This window comes from Alligator sinensis, unplaced genomic scaffold (assembly GCF_000455745.1).
Source record: "Alligator sinensis unplaced genomic scaffold, ASM45574v1 scaffold115_1, whole genome shotgun sequence".
NCBI lineage: Eukaryota > Metazoa > Chordata > Crocodylia > Alligatoridae > Alligator > Alligator sinensis.
Window position 1 is genome coordinate 2,785,357 of NW_005841895.1, and position 22,919 is coordinate 2,808,275.

The 22,919-nt window shown below is 41.2% G+C and overlaps 1 protein-coding gene across 2 annotated transcripts in view; it reads right to left on the bottom strand.

Moving 5' to 3' along the window:
* Positions 1-22,919, bottom strand: part of ZNF217 (zinc finger protein 217) — a 48,983-nt gene that overhangs the window by 7,470 nt on the left and 18,594 nt on the right. The window lies entirely within an intron of this gene.

A 22,919-nucleotide genomic window follows, 5' to 3' on the forward strand; every position in this document is an offset into this window, starting at 1 on the left:
ATAGACAAATCCATCACTGCATTTAACAAATGAATTTCCCTATTCTCAAAGGACAAATAAGTCTGGATCAAGTTGTAAACTGCTACTCAGTTACAGATGAAATATTTAAAGCATGCTAGGCACAAAATTGAGAAGTGAATCTTTCTCAAATAAGAAAGAGGTTTGAGGGTTTTTTAAATTATTTTGTTTCAATGGTCAAGGATAAAATAAAAATTCAACATTGACAACATGATACTAAATCTATTTATTCTATTCCCTGTTTCTAATGCAGGAGGGCCCTGTATTGGAATTGTTTGGGAAATTTTGACATGATCCCTAAACTCAGCGTGGAGGAAAAAAAAACCCTTCTTATTTACCTCCTAGGGAAAGTGTTGCCCTTATGCCACATATAATAGCAAATTGCTTTTTTTATGGCATGCATAACCTAGATGGGAAAAAATATGGCGCTTGAGGGAAGGAGGGAAAAAGTAAATGAAGTTCCAGGAATGTCATTCTGAAGTAATGAGGCATGGACAGAAAATATACCCCTCACATCATCGGATTGAGATGGCAGTCGAAATAGCTTCATTGAAGTGTCAGCACTCATCCATCAATCAATCATCCACAAGGAAAAATAGCGACAGTACAACGGGGCGGCTTTTATGGGATTTACTCATGGGCATAGGGAATAGCAGCTCAAATGTAGTTCTGACATGAAAAGCAAGGTGCTGATATTATTTTTTATGATGGGAGGATCATAAAGTGAATTGAGAACAGTGAGGTCTGTCTTTGCTTAACCTATTCAACTGGAAATGAACGGAGCTCAACTGGAAATGAACGGAGCCTTCAGATGGGTTAAGATTGAAGTGTGCGCTGTGCTGAGCACTGTCCATTGACAACAAAATTCTATTAAAGCAAAATCAATGTATTAACATTGGGTTCCTCTGAAGCTGTTAAATTGCACAGCCCAGTTCAGGGTTATTAAGAGGAGTTACACAGTGTCGGACCCGGTAAGCAATGCTTCGGTAAAATTCCATCTTGGGAAAATGACATCGCTATTTCCAACTTCCCAAAAACATTTCTCCTAGAAAATTATTTTGTCAGCAAGTACTGCAGACTCCCGCTCCCCCCGACAAAGCTCCCACCGACGTCCAATGGGCCCGATCCTGTGCTATATCACAACATTGAGTATGTGGCCATTGATTTCAGTGGAATCTGAGTGTGCATGTGCAATCTTTGTGTTGATTGTTATTTTTGGCAAAGCAGGCCAGATCTTGAAGGGTGCCGAGCATTCACAGCCAGGAGCCAAGCAGCCTCGGTTCCATCTAGGTCAACAGGCAGCAAGTTAATGCTTGTGGGATCAAGCCTCCACATTTGGGCCTGGAGGTTTTTTTATGTTCTGTTTATTCGGACAAGATGGAAAGCAGGCTTCGCTGACACACTGGTAGTGAGATTAACCATGAAGATAGGGTTCATGTTTTCAAAAGGTAACCCTGGGTTTTATCCTTGTGCAGTTGGTACTGCCGTTACTGCACAGTCCCGGTGCCGCACGGGTCGTTTCCAACCCTACTGCACAATAGCAACGGGCTACTGTGAAGTAGCTCATTGCTACCGCACAGTAGTGTTGGCATCACAGTTCACGTCCACCAACGCTACGTCGCTGTAGCTATGAGCTGTATCACCGTAGCTTGTCACTACAGCGACATAGCATCTTGTGTAGCTGTTACCCCCCACCGTCTCTATGATCTGTCATGCCTAACCCGCCCTCCTTCCCTCAAGCTGGCCTTTTCCTTAAGCAGAGAGACACCTAAGACGAGGCATTTGTAGCTGTTGGGTAATATGACATGCACTCTAATATGAATTATGCTGACACAATCACATTGAGACCACAGTGAGTGCTAAGAGAAATGAAAAGTCACTGCTTTCTGCAGTACAAATCTGTGCTGTGAACCTTCACAGGGGTACAACCTCTCTTCCTTTTATTTTTTTATTTATTCATTCATTCATTCGATTGCAGGTTATTGCATATAGGCAATGATTTTTAAATGTCTACAGGGGGCAGGGGAAGGGGGGAAAGAAACATTTGCAAGATTAGCACCATTGTACATTACCAAGAGTTTACAAAATCTTGATGATGTTGCAGGGCTAGATATGTCGGACCAGATTCTCAGAGGTCCAAGTCAGCACAGCTCCAGTGACTTTGACTGAACTGTGCCAATTTACACCAGCTGAAGATCTGTCCCAGAGCACCAAATAATGGGTTGGTACCAGCATACAGGACGGAGCCTGATTTATTCCTGAAATCTAGCTACTGCATAGTCAAATGCTGGAACAGCTACTTCATTTAGAATCTGGCTACAAACCTTTATTGCGCAGTGCTAAACCTTGATTATTTTGCCTGCATCTTTGTCCTTTGGGAACATTTTAGCTACACGTTTGAATTAAGTGATTTTTTTTTACAATAAGATATAAAAAAAAAGAAAATGTACGTTGCTCTCTCTCTATGAAACTGGAGATGATAGTTTATCTGTCATATAAATCAGGTAACACAGAAAATCATTGCATCTTTTCTCTGTTGCATCTACTCAATATCTATCGTTCTGACTTTTATTCTTATTGGAGATCATCAAAACATTAATTAAAAGCCTGGTGATCAAACAGCCGAATATTTATGATTCACGTCCCTGCTTATTAACAAGTGGCATATTGATACACCACATATCCAAGCTGTTTATGCTCTTGCTGTGCAGTAAAGCAGTAAGAATTGTTACCCTTATGTACTACTTCTAAAGATTTATTGAGAAACCATCGCTCCTTTCCTGCCACCATACATGTCAAAATAAGCCGTTTCACCCTAACAAACTGATTTTTTTTTATTAAAGGAGGGGCATAATTAGCCACTGTTTAGAGTCTAGAATATCAGAATTGCCAGTGTTCGGCCTTTTTTAAAATAAGGTCCCTAATTATTTCAGCACTGGGAGTGAAAGGTGGATATTTAACTTTAAAAAGTGGCTCTCCTTAGTTCAATCAGACTTTAACAAACAAAAAAAAAATCTTTAAAAATCAGCTAACAAACATACCAGTAATTACTTGTCAGTACAGCTTCATAAGGATTTTTATTACCTCCTTGTAAAAGTATTTACAAGATTGACTTCACTGGCTCTTTTAGAGATCATAGAGGATATAAGAAGTCATTTTGAAAATCAATAATTATATATTAGGAGGTGAGGTCTCCCAAGTAGGTTTTATAGGCTATTGTATCAATTCTTATACATATATCTGGCAAAGACTCTTTTCTAAATATTCTCTTTTTTTTTTTCTTTCTTTCTTTTTTTTGGGATAAAGGAGCAAGCTTACTGGCATATAGGCTAAGCCTTTCATACCCAATGTGCAGCTCCAAAATTGGAGGGAGACATTTGCACTAATCAGGCTTATAAGAGGGGTAAGGCTTTTGTGAGACTGCAACATGAGGACTGGAAAACTTTTTCTTGTTGAAGAAAAGGCCTTGAAGCAGCTCTGAAAAGGGAGCTGGATGCAGCTTCGAGACGGGGTTGCTTTATACAGGGCTTGCTCATTGTTACTTCCCAAGGGCACAATCCAGGTGTCAGTCCTCAGTTGAATGCAATGTTGCAGTTAAACCTGGTGAAAAACCCGCCGTCCTCCTCCACTGCACGGAGACCCTCTCTCAGCTCAAATGCCACCTTGCCTGTCGTGTAGTACAGTACCACAAAGGAAGAGGCAGTTTTTGTACCTCTGGGTGTGTCTACATGTTGCCCTATGGTGACATAGTGATGTGCTACGTTGCTGGACAGCGTGCTATGGCAATGTAGCGATCACGTGGGTCTACATGCGATCACCAGCTACGTCGCCGTAGCAGTGCGCTCCCCCGGTACAGCATGCCACTATGGCGATGTAGCAGGAAAATCGAAATGTAACCACCTGCACTGCGCCGTGCTTTTGTGCTTGCAAAAGGAAGTACTAAAACATGGCAACATAGCCGTACGATGACGTGTAGACGTGCCCGGCAGGTAGATTCTAGTGACATCTGGCTTTGGCCTTCACAGACAGACATACGGAGCAATATATATTTAAAATCCTCTCATAGAGACAATATTAAGCATAGATTCCAAATGAATACAACTGGTTTTAAAGGCCATCTCTCCCCATTCAGGGACATACAACTTGAGATATTATTCCTGGTCCGATATGTTTCGAAGCACCACGCTTGCTTAAGAGTGTGTTTCTGGCCCGCTGAACGTGCAGCCCTCCTGACAGTTTGTCTCATGCTTTGCAATTGTTAGTTCAAAATGCTAAGCGGGGTTTTTTTTCCCCTTGTTCAAAAAGTTTAGCAAGATGCTAACGTAGTCACTTTATTCAGGCAGACAGTTCTTCAGTAATACCTCTGAAATATTTTAAAGACACCTAGACCTGCGGCCAGGGCTTCTGTATTTTTGACAATTTGTATCACAGAGTAAGAAAGATTGTTCTTGATTTTGAGACTAGGGATGTATCCAAACCTTGGGTTTAAAGGCAGATTTTAGCTCACATTTCATCAAATAAATGGCCTGGTCTGACATCACTTGGCATCAGCCAGAGTCATTGCTGGGCCTGGATGAGGCCTGGTGCTTTTTATTTTTATTATAATTTGTTTTCATTCATGAAACCAGTATAGGATGTCGTCCTTATCTGAAGCCCCTTTGTTGAAAGATTTTTAAAATAAAGTTTTTGTTTTACAGTTATACTGAAAGTACAACACAATCGACAAACAGTTTCTAACCCACTAGAGATGGAAACTAAGGCATTGGTCTGCACACAAAAACTTATACCAGCACAGATAGGTTGATTAGAGATGTGATTTTTTCCAGCATTGTTTTGCCTCCCCCAAAAAGCAGCCAAACCCTTATAAAGTATGCTTATCAGTGGGTGCTGTTTTTCTTTGCTGCATCACTTCATACCAGTATAAGTACTGTTCTATTGGTATGCATGAGCATACACTAGAGGGCATTTGGTGCTTTAACTCTGCCAGCAAAACTTTTTTAAGTGCAGATAGTGCCTAGAGTGATGCTGTTCTTTTTTGTATCAAGTGCCCATAAAGTATTTTTTCCAAGAGTAGTTAAAAAAATGAACTAGCTGTTCCACTGGACTTACTGCAGAGTAATAAACTCCAACTCCCAGCTCATCTTCCCTCTCAGCTTGAGAAATGTCTTTGAGCTTTTGTAAACTGCCCTATTTGAGAAAAATAGATTAAATACTAATCTTAGTAGCTCACATATTTTTACTTCTGTTTATACCGTCTGACTGCAAAAAAAAATTTGGGGGGGGGGGGGGGGGGGAGGGGGGGTCCAAGTAGAGAGAATAAAACCTTTCATTACACGGCCCAGAAGAGAGAGCAGAAAAATTAACAACGGTTAAAAAAAACCTTGTATAAATACAAATAGATTGTAATGCAATGACTGAATTATCTTGAAACACAAATCCACACTTGGTGTCAGCCCCAAGTGAAGGGAGGTATTTACAGTACTTAAACAGCCATGCAATTATGTCTCCAATGTGAAAGATGTGTATGGTAATGTTTTCACTTACTAAATGGTCCATGTAACATTCAGGAATTACATATCTCTCTATATCTATGTAATAGATAGAAATAAACGGATATGTACATGTAGACAGATATGTAGATACACAGATCTACATATATACAATACGTGTGTATATATAAAAACGCAACCATTTTGTGGCTGAAGAAACAACAGTGCACTATTTGCACCGAGCAAAAACAGCAGATATCTTCAGGGTGTACAATGCAGTATTTTGGCTTTATAATGCAGCAAATGCTGGAATGTGCAATACAGGTTGCAAAAGCTGACAAGCTAAACAGTTCTTATTTGGCTCAGGGTACTTAACTGTCATACGTCTCTGGTACAATATACCCTTTTGTCTAGTGCATAAGCATCACTTGTTAATCCCTTCCTTTGGGTTTTTTTCTTTTTTTAATTTTTCTTTTTATGTCTTGAATATATCAACATGAAACATAAAGGTCCATCCCCATCTGAAAAAATGGAGCATAGTTGGCCACATCAGTAAATCTGAGTGTCAGCGATTTCTTGCTCTGCACCAACGCTTAAGGTGTTTGTTATTGGCAGCATTTTCAGGTCACATACTTGACCCTTGCTGTTAGTTCTGAAATTTTGTTTAAAAAAAATAAATAAGTGAATTATCAAAAGCTCATTTCTCTTGGGTCAAAGTTAAAAAAATATGTATATACTACACATCACAAAAAGGAAAGAGAAACACTTTTTTTTATACGAGCAAAGCAAACAGGACTCCTTTCAAAGAGAAATCACAATGACTCTTATCTGTAGAATGTTTCAGTGCTAATGCACTAATTTTGTAACAAGTGCATGCTGTATAGACTATATTGCCTGTATACTTAGAATGGGGGGAATACAAGCTGCTTTTCGTCGTGCACTGCAGCTTGGTTGGATGGAGAGTTAAGCCTTTGATGAATTTTTATACTGTACATATTTGTATATATTAACTATATTGCCATGTTATGAACACAGATTTTGTTATATTTGCTTGTTTCTGTTTCCTACAAAACTGGTCCATTATGGGGGATATTTTTTTTTTGTATAGAAAATATGCTTGTAATATTTTTTTTCCTTGTTCATTATCTCTTAATGGTTTATAAAGGAATCAAAGAACTGAGTTTACAGAGGAACGATGAGAAGCAAGTCTGTGTTTGCATGAGACCTGCCCAAATGCCGGCTATTGGTGGGGGGGAGGGGGGAAGGGAACATTTTAAGTCTAAGTTTTGCTTTTAAAGCATGCTGAATCCCATGGGAAAACTCATACATGTACAATTATTCTCTTTGTATTTTATCTAATAGTGCCTGAATTTTTTTTTTTAATGTTTTCTTAGAGGAACAATTCATAATTGTCAAAATTTGAAACATTAGCTTAATTTTGTTTTCATGACCTCTCATTTCTCCTCCTTATTTATTTTGTTGCTGTTTGTAATAGGCCCCAAGGCCATTTCTGACATTGCAGTGTTCTTCTTCCACATTAAGGATGTTTTTAAAATTACTAAGATTATTGAGCCAACAGGCTGTTTTAATCAAAACCATGTTTCACTTGGTTTTGATGATTATGAATGGTCCTTACAATGAAAAAAAAAATCCTTTCTGCTAGGAGGATTATACCATCTAGTGGTCAAAAGGATTCATCACACAGATATGCATCTTCCCAGTGTTTTGCTGCCTTTCTCAAAGCCAAGGCAGTAATTTTGTTTCAAATTATTTGCTTATTATAACTAACTTAAACTAAATACAAATTTAAAATGGTAATGGCATTTTTTCTTTGGCTGATTGCTAAATAAATTCATATAATTTATACTAGAGGAGATTACTGCTTTTATTGTTTTGGTTTCCCAAAACCAATTATTAACAATCACGACTATGTATCTCATTAAATTTAAATCAGGTCAAACCTGTTTATCTAAGGGCCTTCCTGATGTACAAAAAGATGGGTGTATTCTGGTGCACTTACGATGTACTTCTATATATGATTTTGCAGCATTGAGATCTCTGGACCATAATTTTTGCTTTATATTTTTTTACACTGCAAATACATTGTTAAAAAAAAAATCTCTCAACTTCATCACAGTGAGCATTACTTTTTAATAAAAACATTACTTTTTACGCAGGGATTTTTAAAAATAAAATCACTGCAGTTTTAGAATTGTAATTAAAGCCCAGAATAATAGATCATGCATCTTTATCTGTTGTGTTTTAAAGGGAAAAAAAATAGCCCAAACTGTTTGCATAATCCTGAATGCCTCATTTCCATAAAAAAGGTTTCTATACATATATTATTTACATTTTTAAACATGGTAATTCTTTCCTTTGTGGCAGAAAATGTCTCTTTTTCACTGCAGTTATTGGAAAGCGACTGTTCACAGCTGAAATGTTATCGTAATTTGCATCAGGAAACCCAACTGCAGACATTAAGGACTTGGGTGTGTTCAATTATGATTTTGCTGGAGGCTGTCCCTCATTTTAATGCTGCACTCATTGAACTACCTTTCTGAAATCTAGCTGATATGGTTCACCATAGACATGCTTCACAACATCATTAGCTTTGCAAATGGCTTCATTTCAGTCAATGCAGACTTCAGTTTTGGCCAATTGTAAAATGGAAATTTGAAAAGAAAAAAAAAAAACAGATGCACTTAAAACATGAAAAGAATTATTTATATGATAAAAATATATTTAGATTTTCAAAGCACAAGACTGAACAGAAGTGCTCTTTTTATGCTTTCTGAAGATGTTACTGTTAAAAGTCTTTCTACATCAGGCTTAATAAATCTGTAATGACATTTGATGGATTGATTTCTGTGTGGGTTTTTCTTCTTTCTTTCTTTCTTGCAATAGAGAGAGAAAAAGTCTGACCTGGAGAGACTGTGGGAGTGAAACCACAAGAATGTGCCTGTTTCAGTAAAACCTATGACTAATTTCTAGAATCCTCCCTTCTCTAAAATGTGTGTGGGGGAAAAATAATCCAACTATACCGCCCCATATTTGTTTCTACGTATCTTTTGCTTCCTCTCATCTGGATTCTCTGACCACTTCATGCTTGGGTTATTTATGATGTAATCTACTGCAAGGCATTGGGCGGCTGTCACACAAATTCAGGGATTGCTAGCCATAAACCAGGCATGATTGAGATACCAAATACCCTTCTCTCAAGTGCTCCACCTCAGACGGATGGTTCTGTTTAACACTTAGTTTCCCTAAGTACTCCCTCGTTCCTCTTAATGTTCCCAGTGAATTGGGCGATGTTTCACATGCTGGAGTTCAGAAGCAGAAGCCGATACCGCACGAGAAATGATTTGTTATTTACTGCAGATGAGTCAAAACTATCAGTGGTAGAATTTCCCAAGTCTTGTACTCATTAAATTATGATGGGTACAGTATCACCTGTTACCCATATTTAATTGCCACTGCTCCACATCTCAGTGATAAAATAGAAGATGAAAGGCAGCCTCCCACTCAAGACAACACAATATGCTCGATGGTAACAGGAAGCAGCACTCCTGGGGGAAATAATGCAGGGCCAGCCTTATGCATTCATAGTGCAACTGCCTAGATAGGACATTGCATTTTCAGGGGCATTGCACAAACGCACACTCCACAGATTAATCATTGGGATCAAAGGGCAGGCCACTCATTGCTACCCTTCTGGCAGTAGGACTAGAGGGGGGAAAACACAGGATGTGATTTCCTTCTATAGCAGTGGCATCAGAAGGGGACAATCCATCACACATCTGCCCCTCTGGCCCAATGAAGCCTTGCATTTCTTTAGGCTTGTTCTAATCAAATGCCAGTCAAGTTAAGATCTCGCAAGGGAATTTCTCCCACCTCCCACTTCCTTTGACTTGAATGCCTACCACCCATCAGAGCAAATACACCACCATCTTTCAGGCATGACACTGGCTCCCTCAGAGGCAATGGAGAGCCCTGTACGAACACGCTGCTAATTCCCATCACTCCCTGCTGGAGCCCAACATCTCATTCTTATGACACACTGAGCTATTCCATCCCAAAGAGCAAGACAGCCAAAGGCTACTCTTGACTCTCTGTGCCTTGTGCTACAATGTGAAGAGCTGCCACAAAGCCTAGCCAGAAGACCAATAAATTAAATTATATACTCTATGTAATTGTTAATACATTAGTTAAGTGAAATTGCCTGAGAATTATATGATACCGATTTTTTTTAAGAGAATTTTTTTAAGAACTCTATTGCACACATTTTTTTAAAAAAGCCCTCTAGGGTAAAATAAATATATATACATATATATGGATGGCTAAAATAACAAATTAATCATAAAACCTAGAGATGGAAAAGAACTATTAGATCATCCAATTCATCTTGCTGCCTGCCAATATAGGTTTGTTCCCTACAGAACATTCCCCAGGGGTTTGTCTAGCCTTTCTGAATTAACTCCAGCAATCAGGGTTCTCGGCCACTTCCTTGGAAGACTATTTAATAGTTTAGGCATGCTTTATAAGTTGAAGTTAGATTGTGAAGTTAATGGGAGTTTCACTACAAAAGGCTACAGTTCTTGGACACAGATCCTGGACTCTTTGAAAGGAAAACACATCCTATGCTACATTCTTCCATGTCTCAGAGATGGACAAGCACATTATGTTCCCTATCACATGAGCCTATAGTGACTGAAAAAAGTGTCACAAAGGGCCAAACAAAAGGGGTATCTCTGTACCATCCTTTTTAGAGTCAAGTTGCCAGGTTTCATGCCAGGGTTGGGGTAGGGACAAGAAGTCGCTGCAGAGTACACACTATTACTGCAATCCTGGATTGATCCAGAGATCACATAGTCATAGGAAATTAATGATTAGGATACTCTTGGTATTAATGTAATTTATAACAGGAGTCACATATGTTGCTTAGCACTAGGACTGTGCGAAGCTTTGGTCTCTGATTCGATTCGGCGGAGATTCGGCCTGATTTGGTGGCCAAATCTCTGAATCCAAATCAAATCAATGGACCCTTTAATCGCTCCGAATCAAATCAGAACCCTCCACATCGATTCAGAAAGATTTGGAAAGGTTCAACGATTCGGACAGACACAGTTTTAAATGTGTTTTCTACATACCTCTAGGTAGCAGAGGCTCATGAATGCTGTGATGCTGGGTTAGATGGAGCATCCCACAGAAGCACAGGGGGCTCTCCAGTGTGCTCGGCAGCAGACCCAGAAGTGGACCAGAGGCACTTCCCATGCATTTCCAGATCTGCTGGGGGCCCCCCTGCAGCCCCTCCCTCCCCTCCTGGCTCAGCGACTGGTGCCTCCTGGGTCTGGGGGGGCACCTGGGGTCCCCCTGTGGCCGATCGCCAAGCCAGGGGTGGCACGGGGGGGATCTCCAGCATGCTCCCCAGTGGACCTGGAAGTGGATGTGAAGTACTTCTGGTCCACTTCTGGGTTTGCCGCTGAGCACATGGGGCACTCCTGTGGGACGCCACATCTGCCCCAGCATTGCAGCATTCACAACCCATACTGGTACCTCAAGGTTTCATAGTTTCTAGGGTCGGAAGAGACCTGAACAGATCATCGAGTCTGACCCTCTGCCCTGGGCAGGAATGAACGCTGGAATCATAATACCCCAACAACACAGTGTAAAAAAAACTTTTAAAGCTGTGTCTGTGTCCATATCACACATTCTCTGAATCAGCATTGAATCTTCAGATTCGGATTCAGCCAAATTGAATCGGCAACAGTGATCCGAATCAACAAATCGAATCACTGTCCCTGATTCGGGCTGAATCCGAATCGAAGAGGGCCAGCTTCACACACCCCTACTTAGCACCATTTTAGTATCCCTTCTCCCTAGGCTGTTTTTCTCTTAGGGTTGAGAGGCTGTCTCAATCCCTACCTTTTTGGGGGGGAAGAACAAGTAAATAATACCTAGAAAATGTAAGCGTTTTGGCAAATATATTCCTCCATAACGAAAAGATGTTCTAAACCATCATATTTAGATGATGCTATTAAAATATCATCAGGGAACAACTGACAATTTGCAAAATGTCAGATTATGGCTATTAGCATATGCTGACTTTAAATCATATTTTACAATTCTGCAAGATTTTTTCTGCAAGAATGTTGTGGGAGACCATATATGTTGAGGGGGACATGATATACCTTGACTTTAGCAAGGCTTTTGATAGAGTCTCCCACAACATTTTTGCAAGCAAGATAAGAAAGTATAGGCTGGATGAACAGACCATAAGGTGGATAAAACTGGCTGAATTGTCAGACTCAAAGGGTAGCAAACAATGAGTTGATGCCTAGTTGGCAGCCAGTATCAAGTATAGTCCCCACACAGGTTGGTCCTGGGGCTGGTTTTATTCAAGATAGGATAGAGTGTACCCTCAGCAAGTTTGCAGATGACAGCAAGCTGGAGGGAAAAGCAGATACGCTGGAGGGCAGGGGTAGGATTCAGAGAGACCTGGAAAAATTGGAGGACTGAACCAAAAGTAATCTCATGAACTTCAATAAGGACAAGTGCACAGTCCCGCACATAGGAAGAAAAAATGCCAGGCACCGGTACAGGCTGAAAACCGACTGGCTGGGCAGCAGCTCTACAGAAAAGGACATGGGGGTTATAATAGCCAATAAGATGAATATGAACCAACAGTATGCCTTTGTTGCAAAGGTGACTAATAGCATAGTGGGCTGCATTAGTTGGAACATTGCGAGCAGATCAAAGGAAGTGACTCTTCCCCTCTATTCAGCACGGGTGAGGCCACATCTGGAGTATTGTGTCCATTTTGGAGCCCTCCACTACAGAAAGGATGTGGACAAATTGCAGAGAGTCCAGCAAAGGGCAATTAAAATGGTTAGGGGCCTGGAACACACAGCATATGAGAAGAGGCTGAAGGAACTGGGCTTATTTAGTCTAGAGAAGAGAAGACTGAGGGGGGATTTAATAGTGGCTTTTAATTACCTAAAGAGTGGTACCAACAAGGATGGAGCTAGACTGTCCTCAGTGGTGACAGATAACAGAACAAGGAACAATAGTTTCAAGTTGCAGAAAGGGAAGTTTAGGTTAGATATTAGGAAAAACTGTCTCACAAGGAGGGTAGTAAAGCACTGGAACAGGTTACCCAGAGAGGTTGTGAAATCTCCATCCGTGGTGGCTTTTAAGATCTGGCTAGACAAAGCCTTGGCTGGGATGATCTAGTTGGGGATGGTCCTGTTTTGAGCAGGGGGTTGGACTAGATGACCTCCTAAGGTCCCTTCTAACCCTAACTTTCTATGATTCTATGTTCAGCAAAATTATATGCTACCTATAGAAAAAGAAAGGCTAACATTTTGTCTTTCATTCACATTTCCTTAGTAAGGGTTATCGTAAAAAGTTACTGGCACAAAGAATATTTGATATCTTTATTAATTGTTTCATTTGTTTCTTTGATCTAGAAACTTTAATAGAATTATTATTATGTTATTTCATTTATATACACAAACATATACATATACATATATACTAGGGCTGTGCGAAGCTTTGGTCCCTGATTTGATTTCGTGGAGATTTGGCCCGATTAGAGGCTGAATCTCTGAATCTGAATCAAATCAGGGGACCTTTTAATCTCTCTGAATCAAATCAGAATCCTCCGAATCGATTCGGAGAGATTTGGAAAGATTTGGCAATTCGGACATAGACACAGCTTTAAATGTTTTTTCTACATACCTCAAGGTAGCAGGTGGCTTGTGAATGCTAAGATGCTGGGGTGGATGAAGCATCCCACAGGAGCACAGGGGACTCCCCAGCATGCTCGGCAGCAGACCCGAAAGTGAAGCAGCAGCACTTCCAGTCCACTTCTGGGTCTGCTGGGAAGCATGCGAGGGGCCCCCCCTGTACCTCTCTGGCTTGGCAAGTGGTGCCTCCTGGGTCTGGGGGGTGGGGGGGGGGCACCCGGGGTCCCCTCGTGGCTGATCACCAAGCCAGGGGGATATGGGGCAGGGGGGCAGCACACTCACCGGCGGACCCAGAAGTGGACTGGAAGTACTTCCAGTTCACTTCCATGTTTGCTGCCGAGTACACGGGAGGGCCCTGTGTGCTCCTGTGAGCTCTCCATGCGCCCCAGCATCACAGCATTCATGAGCCACACCTGGTACCTTGAGGTATGTAGAAAAAACATTTAAAGCTGTGTCTATGGCCAAATCGCTGATTCTCCGAATAAGCATAAAATCTTCAGATTCGGATTCGGCGGAATTGAATCAGGGACAGTGATCCAAATCAATAAATGGAATTACTGTCCCCAATTTGGGCTGAATCTGAGTTGAATATGGCCTGTTTCACACACCCCTAATATATGCATACATATACACATTATATATATGTGTACACACACACACACACACACACACACACACAAAAGCATCATATTTGCTCCAAGCTAAACTTGAAAAGAATGACCTAAAGAATGATGTGTCTAATATGACTGGGGGGGAAGGGTGTTTCTCAACCAGTGTCCAATAATATTCATTGTATCAAGGACCTGATTTTCCAAAATGTAGAATAATGGGTAGTACTAAACATCTCTGAAACACAAGTAGATGTTTCAAGGCTGGCACCAAAAACTGGGGCATTGACATCAAAGAACATTTTTTTTTAAATATCAGTGTATACCTCTACATTTATCAGTATAAAAATAGTCATGCCACAAATGTAATACCCACTCAACCTGGCTTTTTCAGGGCAAAAGACTAATTAGATAACCTTGTAATCATTCTATATGTAAATGTCAACAAGTTGTTTAGCCTAACAAGGAAAACAATTTCCAAACTTGCTTCCATTGAGAATAACAAGTTCCCCAGCCTGATGCACAACTCTAGATATTGGTAGCAAAAGCTATTGATGACCTCAGTTTGGAGGACTGTCTCCTATGGTGTCAACACTAAAACCATTTTAACAAATGTTCTTGGACAAATTTTTCTATATTATTTCATCAGGTGTACCTGAAAAAGTATATGCATCCACAAAAATCAAAAGCCAACGGGCATATATATATGGCCTTAATGCAAATTTGCACCTGGCCATATATATATTCATTTAGCCAGCTGTACTGTTTGCAGGCACATTTGAATATTTGTTTCTATTCCTGTTAATGCTGAAATCTTTTCTTTTTGGTTAGTTAGATCTAATAACACATTTAAAAAGCAATATAAGTGTTTAACATTGGGTTAATCCAATATTCAGTGGAGTATGTGAGTATGAGTTCTTGATAGTCAAACCTACTCAATAAACTAAAAAAAAAATGATGCAGTGTTACAAATAATGGTCTTACTAGAGCGGAAGAGAAATTCGAGAGCTTGAGGTACCAGTTTTGGTTGTGAGGTGGATTCTAAGAAATAGTTCTACTCCCTCCTTAAAATTGTCTTGAATAAAAGTTAAACATTTTCTCAAGAAAAGCCAGCTGTGCTTTTTGTGATTCTTCTTCTTTTGTGATACCTGGATGATATATTTAGGGAAGGCTTGCCATGATACAAAATACTAAGATACACATTCAGATCCCCTTTCTTACTGCAGGTATTGTTAACTACTACGTCAGGGGGCGCATCTACATGAGATGCTACGTTGATGTAGCTTGTCACTATGGCGGCTTATTGCTGGTAGGCATGAACCGTGACACCGCCACTACAGAGTAGCAGCAACAAGCTACTGTGCAGTAGTTCATTGCTGCTGTGCAGTAGGGTCAGAAACGACCCTTTGTGGCACCGGGACTGCGCAGTACTGGCAGTTACTGCAGGGTCATTTAGTACTTCCTAAAGCAAGTAACAACCACGCAGTCAGGCTCACGTGTAGACGCACCTAGGTAGTTCTAGATTTTAATGGAGGATGCGTGGGAGGTCCAAGGGGCTTATAAAAGACGACCATTTGTTGGGTCCTTTGCCAAGAAACAAACTGGAGAAACCATGTGCGACTGACTCTATGAAAACACAAGAGATGGATGTTGCAGCATTGTCTGCATTAGCTTATGTCATCATTAGGTCATGTACAACTGAAAAACAGAAGGCCAAATTGTATTTTTTTGATGTAGAACATCACCAGAATTGTGTGTGGGATCTCACTGTATGTTTCCTTGGCTTGGTGAACCTAAATCAAAGCTCTGCTTTATTTCCTCATAGGAAAGTGTCCACATCTGGCCTCTTTCAGCAGGGTATTGCTCTATACTAGCTCTGTGTGGACACACAGAGTGAGCAGTAAGCGCAAGGTAGGTTACTCCATTTTCAAAGTGGAATGAGTTACCTCACACAAAGGCATCCCTTGCTCCCATCTTCTTCTAGCCCTTGTAGTGCAAAGCAGCAGCTTTTCCATCACCCAACAGGTGGTTAGTGTTCTTCGTATGCTCGTAGGCCTATTTTAAGTCCTCCACTTTTGTGTGGCACTACCTGGCTTCAGCCTAGTGTTCCTATAGTGGTATGTTTAGGGAAGGCTTGCAGTATACCTTAGCTTTTCTTGACAATATTAGAAGGTCCAGGACATGGACACACAAAACGGCAGGTATGGTAGAAAGGCATACTGGAAGCTTGGCAGATGGTTTGCACGAACAGAACACAAGCAAGGTAACGACTTGGTGAATCCTGGAACATCTAAGCACAAGGGGAATCTGGTTGCAAACCAACATTTAAACAGGAAGCTTGATGCCTCCCTGCTGTAAACCCAGACCAAGTGCAGATAAAGTAAGCATCCCAAGTGCAGGGAGAGTGCACATCAGTGTGAGAACAGGAGGCAGATCAAGTTAGTAAGTCAGGGGTGAGTGATGAGCGCACAAAGGTTTCTCCAAAGTTACATGAAGCAAAGTAAAATTACACTAGAGTGAGACACGGGTAAAATTTCCCAATATACATCAGCTTTACATCAATGCACTACACTGCACCAACTGCGAGTCTTTCTTGAACTGGGATAACTGTGATTTGCTTAAGATAACTCAGTTGTATAGCCTCCCCATAATGCACACTATTAGTGTCCACAGGGGAAGTTAGTGTGAGGTAGCTAGTGCATTGTAAATTTACACACTACCTTACTGCTCACCTGCTGTGTATGTGTGTGTTCACACACAGGCATTTGTACACTGTCAAATAGCTGCCCCTAAATTAACCAAGTTTTTAATGTGCGTGCATAAAACAATCAGCAGCCTTTGTTGATACGTCCACTTCAGAGCCACTTCCGTAGAACAAGCCATATACTGAAACTGCCTGCCGCCTTGAAAGGTTTTGCATTTTGCTGTCAAGCAGACAGACAACTTTATTGAAAAGATTTATCAGATGGAAAACAAAAGTTTAGGAAATAACTTGAATACACAAAGGAATACTGGAAGCTGCTCCACTTACCATAAAGTACTCAATTTATGGCCCGTATTGAATTCTGCGCTGATAATTTATTGCAGAGGAAGTTTTAATACAAAACAATTCCAGTGTTTTACCAGATACTGCTCTTCCCTACCTGCCTGCTCACACAGATCATAGAAACAACTATTGTGTGAAAGAGCACGAGGCCAAGTATAAAAGTGACAATCTATTGTGCGTTAAAACAAAATATTACCAACGCAATGCAGAGCTTCCTCTCCTTGCCTGTGACTGTGAGGTTCCCACTCATGGATTGAAAGGGCTTTGGGACTTCAGGACATTAATACATTGCCTCCCAGACCTGTCCCCGGCCCTCCATTCCCATGCTCCAAACCCAGAAGTGTGTCAGGGAGACTACTCCAGGACTGTCCACATGGCTGCTCAAGCAGAGAAGTCCCAAAATGGGCTCACCACCACATCTGGAGCGTGTTCACAAGAAAAAGTGTGAAGGATGTCGTTGGGGCTTTGCAGCCAGGACACACCACTGCCACAGTACAGACACCTTTCATCACATGTATCTGTTTTTCAGACACCTACCCTGCACTGGCATTTGGTACTCCACAAGTAATGAGTCTCAGCAGCTGGTTTTAGTAACAGGCTTCCTAATTTCCCATCCCCAGCTTAGAATTTCCCCAGTTGCTTTGAATTTATAGAGCACGCAGGTGCCCTCTCCCATTTCTTTCCTGCTTTGTACACTGCCATAGGGTTGACCAAACCACTGGCGACTCGTAGGGGGTGCACGTCCACCCCCTGAGATCAGCTGTGCACCTCCTGGAAGCGTAAGCCGCGAAACTGGAAGTGCCAGCAGAAGTGCACTTCCGGTTTCGCCACTGGTTCGGAGATTGGCCGCTGTGGAACACCCCACCCCAATCGGTGATGTGATGCCCCACCAGACTCGGGAGGCACCAGTCACCCACGGACCAAATTCTGTATCAAAGAGGAGGAACATGACATATCCCTATCTGCTGAGTGACTCATGAATTCAGACATGATGCAAGTAACTTTAGCCATAGCAAAGTTGGGTGCAACACTATAAAACACATGGAAGGAGATGCACTAAATGCCAAGAGCAACTCACCCAATGACTCAGTCTGGGACTTACCCGGGGGTGTAGCATTACAGAACATATGTCTGGAAGGAAATTCCTGAGTTACTGGGTGCATCTACACGTGTGCTTTAATGAGCAGCAGCCTATTTTACTGCGCAGTAAAGCATCATGTAAAAAACATGCAATTACGCTAATGCGCAGTAAACTTGGCTACTGTGCATTAAATGTCGCTAGAAAACTGTGCACATTCATTACTGCGCATTAAGGCAGCATAATGCACATTTCTTTAGTATCTCACATTGGAGTTATTAAATTTAATGTGCAATAGAAAAAGTGCCTTAATGCACGTGTAGATGCACCCACTGTGTCCAACCCACTCAAGTAAACATTTATCAAAAGAGTCCTAAAAATCATTCAGGCCAGCCTCTCACCCACCACAACAGCAAGCACCCTATTACATACCAGAGGTAAGAATCAGGAGATACAAGGGTTCCCATAATCTGCCTGGAGATTCCTGTTCAGAACTAGAAGCTAAGCCCAAGCCTTGGGGAACTCACAAGCAGAACTGTAGGCCCCAATGACCTGCAGGTACAGCACCTCAGAGGTGCAGGGACAGACAGCAAGGGAAGCAAGCTGCACCTTATATACAGTAACAGACATGTTCTGGAAAGGTTCGCAGAAACTTTTTGACTCATATTACCCACATGCCTAACAAGTACGACCTAGCCTAAAGCTAAACTGACTCAACAACCTTGTGATTAATCCTGGCTCTTCCATCAACTCATTAAATGATACTGGGCTGATAATTTTGGGGCTCAGATTCACAACAGGATGCAGGCAGTACGGCTGTGTGCAGCTTTGGTCCCCGATTCGATTCAGCCTGATTTGGTGGCTGAATCTCCGAAAGCGAATCAGGATATCCTTTAATCTCTCTAAATTGAATTGGAACCCTCTGAATCAGTTCAGAGAGATTAGGAAAGATTTGGTGGTTCGGACATGGACATAGCTTTAAATATTTTTGCTACACACCTCGAGGTACTAGGTGACTCGTGAACACTGTGATGGAGGGGCGGACGGAGTGTCCCACAGGAGCACCCCAGCAGACCCGAAGTGGACCAGAAGCACTTCTAGTCCACTTCTGGGTCTGCTGGAAAGCACACTGGGGGGCCCCCACATGCCCACCACCACTCGGTGACTGGGGTCTCCTGGGTCTGGGGGGGCACCCGGGATCCCCCTGCAGCCAATCATTGAGCCGAGGGGAAGGTGCAGGGGGCCCCCCCACATGCTCAGTGGTGGACCTGGAAGTGGACCAGAAATACTTCTGGTCCACTTGCGGGTTCACCGCCGAGCACGCAGGGGTGACCCGCCCCTGCACTCCTGTGGGACCCTTCATCATCCCCAGCATTGCAGCATTCACAAGCCGCACCTGGTACCTTGAGGTACGTAGAAAAAACACTTAAAGCTGTGCCTATGTCCAAATCGCTGATTCGGCCAATCAGCATTGAATCTTCAGATTCGGATTCAGCCAAATGGAATCAGGGACAGTGATCCAAATCAACGAATCAAATCACTGTCCCCGATTCAGGCCGAATCTGAATCGAATACAGCCCATTTCACATACCCTACCAGGCTGTGCTCAGGCATCTAAAGCCCAAGTTACACCTCAGACTCCTGTTTAACTGCTGCCTAACCTTAGTATTAGCAATGGATAAATGGATGGTAGTTCTACAAGAGTTGTTGAAAAGGAAAAGAATGACACTCTCCCTTCCCTAGTGCTTTTAAAAAACATTTTTAAAGGAACTTAAGCACCAACTTGCAGGAAGCAATCGAGGGTTGCGAAAACCAAGAAGGTGGTTGTACATCAGGGAGGAGATATTATACCTCTCTCAAAAGCCTTGGATAGGGGCCACAGCCAATGGTGTGGATTTTCACTGAGGTTCTGCTGGGTCTTAGAAAACCCAGAGGCTAGAAGATCTTCCTCCTCTGCTCAGGGTCATATTGATCACTGCATTTGTGATCAAGAAGAATTTTAGTCCAGTCAGGGTGATATGGAACATAGGGAGTTTCCATCTTCCTATATAGTAGAGGGTATGGATCTTCTTTTTTGGATCTCTTGTGCATATTTTAACTACTTACTGCTTTTGCAGAGGAAGGATGTTGGCAGTGATGTGATTTTTTTTTTTTTGTACTTTTTTTGTACTGGCTAGCGTGCTAAGCAGAGACATAATTATACTGGAAAAAATAAAATGCTCTTGCTGGTATAGCTTATTTTGTTCAGGGAACCGGTATAAAGGTATGCCAATGAAAAGTACTCTTTTTGCCAGGATAAGCTTTGTCTACACAAAATCTTGTTATTTTAGCTACACAGATAAAGCTATGCTGGCAAAACTGTATTGTAGATCTGGCTGTAGCCTGATTTTCACATAAGTGATTTTGAAATTTTCATGTCAGAAATGCTATACAAGTGCTAAATATTACTATTTAGATTGCAGATGGTTTGATGTAGCAACCATTTTTTTTTTTACCAGTTTTCTTTAATCACTAGCGCAAAGCAGGTTGGTTTTGGTTAGGATCTTTAGGTGGTGCAGTGGTGCAAACAATAAATAATAATTAGGCAAAAGAGTATTGCTCAGACAAGCTCATTCACACAAACGTTATTTTTTAGTGCAACACAAAAATATTACTATCATATTAATGTTGCCATGGATCCTCAACTAGCAGGAGTTAATTGGCAAACAAATGCTTTGGCTAACATAGTTTATCTCTTTGTATACAAGTATCACTGACCTTTATTTTCTAACACACAAATTATATTCTCGGAAAGCTTCAAAAGTGATGTTTTGAGCGTGTCAGATTTTCCATGCCCAACTCAGACAACACAGAGTTCACCTTTTGAAATTCAGCCTTCAGAATACGAGATTCAGGTTGGGGACCCAGAACAAAGGCACCCAAAATTACTAATCCATTCGGAAATGGAAGCCTCTATTTATAAGCAGCCACATGAAAATTCCAGTTCCACTGACAACAGTTGAGCAGCATAACAGGTATTTGGGGGGGGGTTGTGCGTTTTGTTGATATTACTGACTGAATGTCAATAGACTTGGAGGCACATTATCTTGGTAGTTTGGATGCATCTAAGTTAAATCAACACATTTAAAAAACACTTAAGCTTTTACAAAAGCTCAAATACCTCTCGGTTGGAGAAGGGAAAAGTCCAATCTTTTACATAACAAAAACCCATCTTTAAACAATTGAGCTCATGTTTTAAAGATGAAGAAATATACACCTTTAAGGAAGGACCCCATCATGCTATCATAGCACCAGATCAAGGGCCGGTGAGAATATTCCTTCATTTGAGCAGAAATGTTTTGTTCAGTTACCTTTTAATATCAATCAACACACTTTGAGGGGGAAAGAATATAAATCCATTGAGAGTTAGACCATGGGTGACTGGTGCCTCCTGAGTCGGGGGCGGGGCACCAGTGGGACATGACCGAGGGGGGGTCCCCCCAGTGGCTGATCACCAAATGCGCCAGCGGCATGGCACCAGCGAAAGTGCTGGAGTTTCTGCCGCTGGCAGAGCCAATTTCGGGGGGGGGCCTCTCTCCATGCCCCCTACCAGCCGGAGCACTCGCTGTTGGGGGGGCACCAGCCCCCCCCCCACGATGTCCCTATGACGCGTTGCCTATGAGTTAGAGTAAAATGACAGGAAATGGAAAATGAAACTAGCCAACATGGTTCTGTTCAAGCCAACAGAAATGCAGAAGAAACAAACAGTATTAACAGTGAAAAACAGGGTTGAAAATGGTTTTGGTCCCAGTAACATTACATGCTTTTTGCTCCATAGGGAATGCTTGCTCACTGTAACATTTCTTCAGGTCTCAAAAGTACTGCAGGAATATTTGTCATGAGCTGAAAACAGAACTGAAACCTGCACAGTTTTCTATAAATGTATTAAGGGTAGGTCTGGTCAACAATGTAACCTTCTTTAATTTGGCTAATTCATTTTGACTTCTCGTTTCATAATTTTAAAATTCAACAATTTTAAATACAACATTTAGTTTTTTATTCAATATGACTGCCTTTAGGAATACTTTTTGATTTTTTTTGGAAATAAACACTGAAATTGAAATAAGCTGCATCATATGGGCAAAAGCAATGCTTTTTCGTAATTTTTAAAATTGAAAAAATTCTATTTAATTCAATTCAAAACAGTATTATTTTGACTAATTCTTTGGAACTACCAGTAAACCAAAAAGTCTATTCTTTCCCCATTATGATTAAACCATTCAGGCTGCTCTTCCTTTCTTACCACCCTTTTCTCTTCACACATCAAAACATGCCATGCAACTGGAAACATCCAGATCTAGAATCATGGGAACTGCATTGGCAATTAATTATTTAGTGGGAAGAAAAGGTAAATAATGGTGTTAGACTAGGTCTGCAACTAGATCCCAAGTTCAAACATTTGTGTACAACTAATGTATTTATGCTCCAGTACTTCGCAATTCTTTGCATTCAATCCTTTCACATTAACAAAGAGGTTTATAATTAAGATCAAGCCAGAGATGTCTGTCACAAAATGATGTGTGCCACATTATATAGTGCATCTTAGTTATATAATACATCTATTAATTAATCAGAAAATCTTGAGCAGTCAAAAAATAAAGGTAGCCAGGAGCTAAACTAATGCACACTAAATTTGTTCTGAGGCAACCTAATTCAGTAAATATTGAAACGCTAGTGAGATTAAATGAAAGATAACATTACTGTATCTGCAAGCTTTCTTTGGTTCATCTCACTTGTCAGCGAGTTGTCTGGTTTTATAGTAAGATTTCTTTTACACATTGAGTTAAATAGGTCAACATTCTTCTTGCATGTTCTGGGGAAGTTTTGTGCCTGTTTTATTTTCACCAGTGTTCACGGAGCAGCTAATCGATTTAGGTATCCAAAGTAAACTTGGCC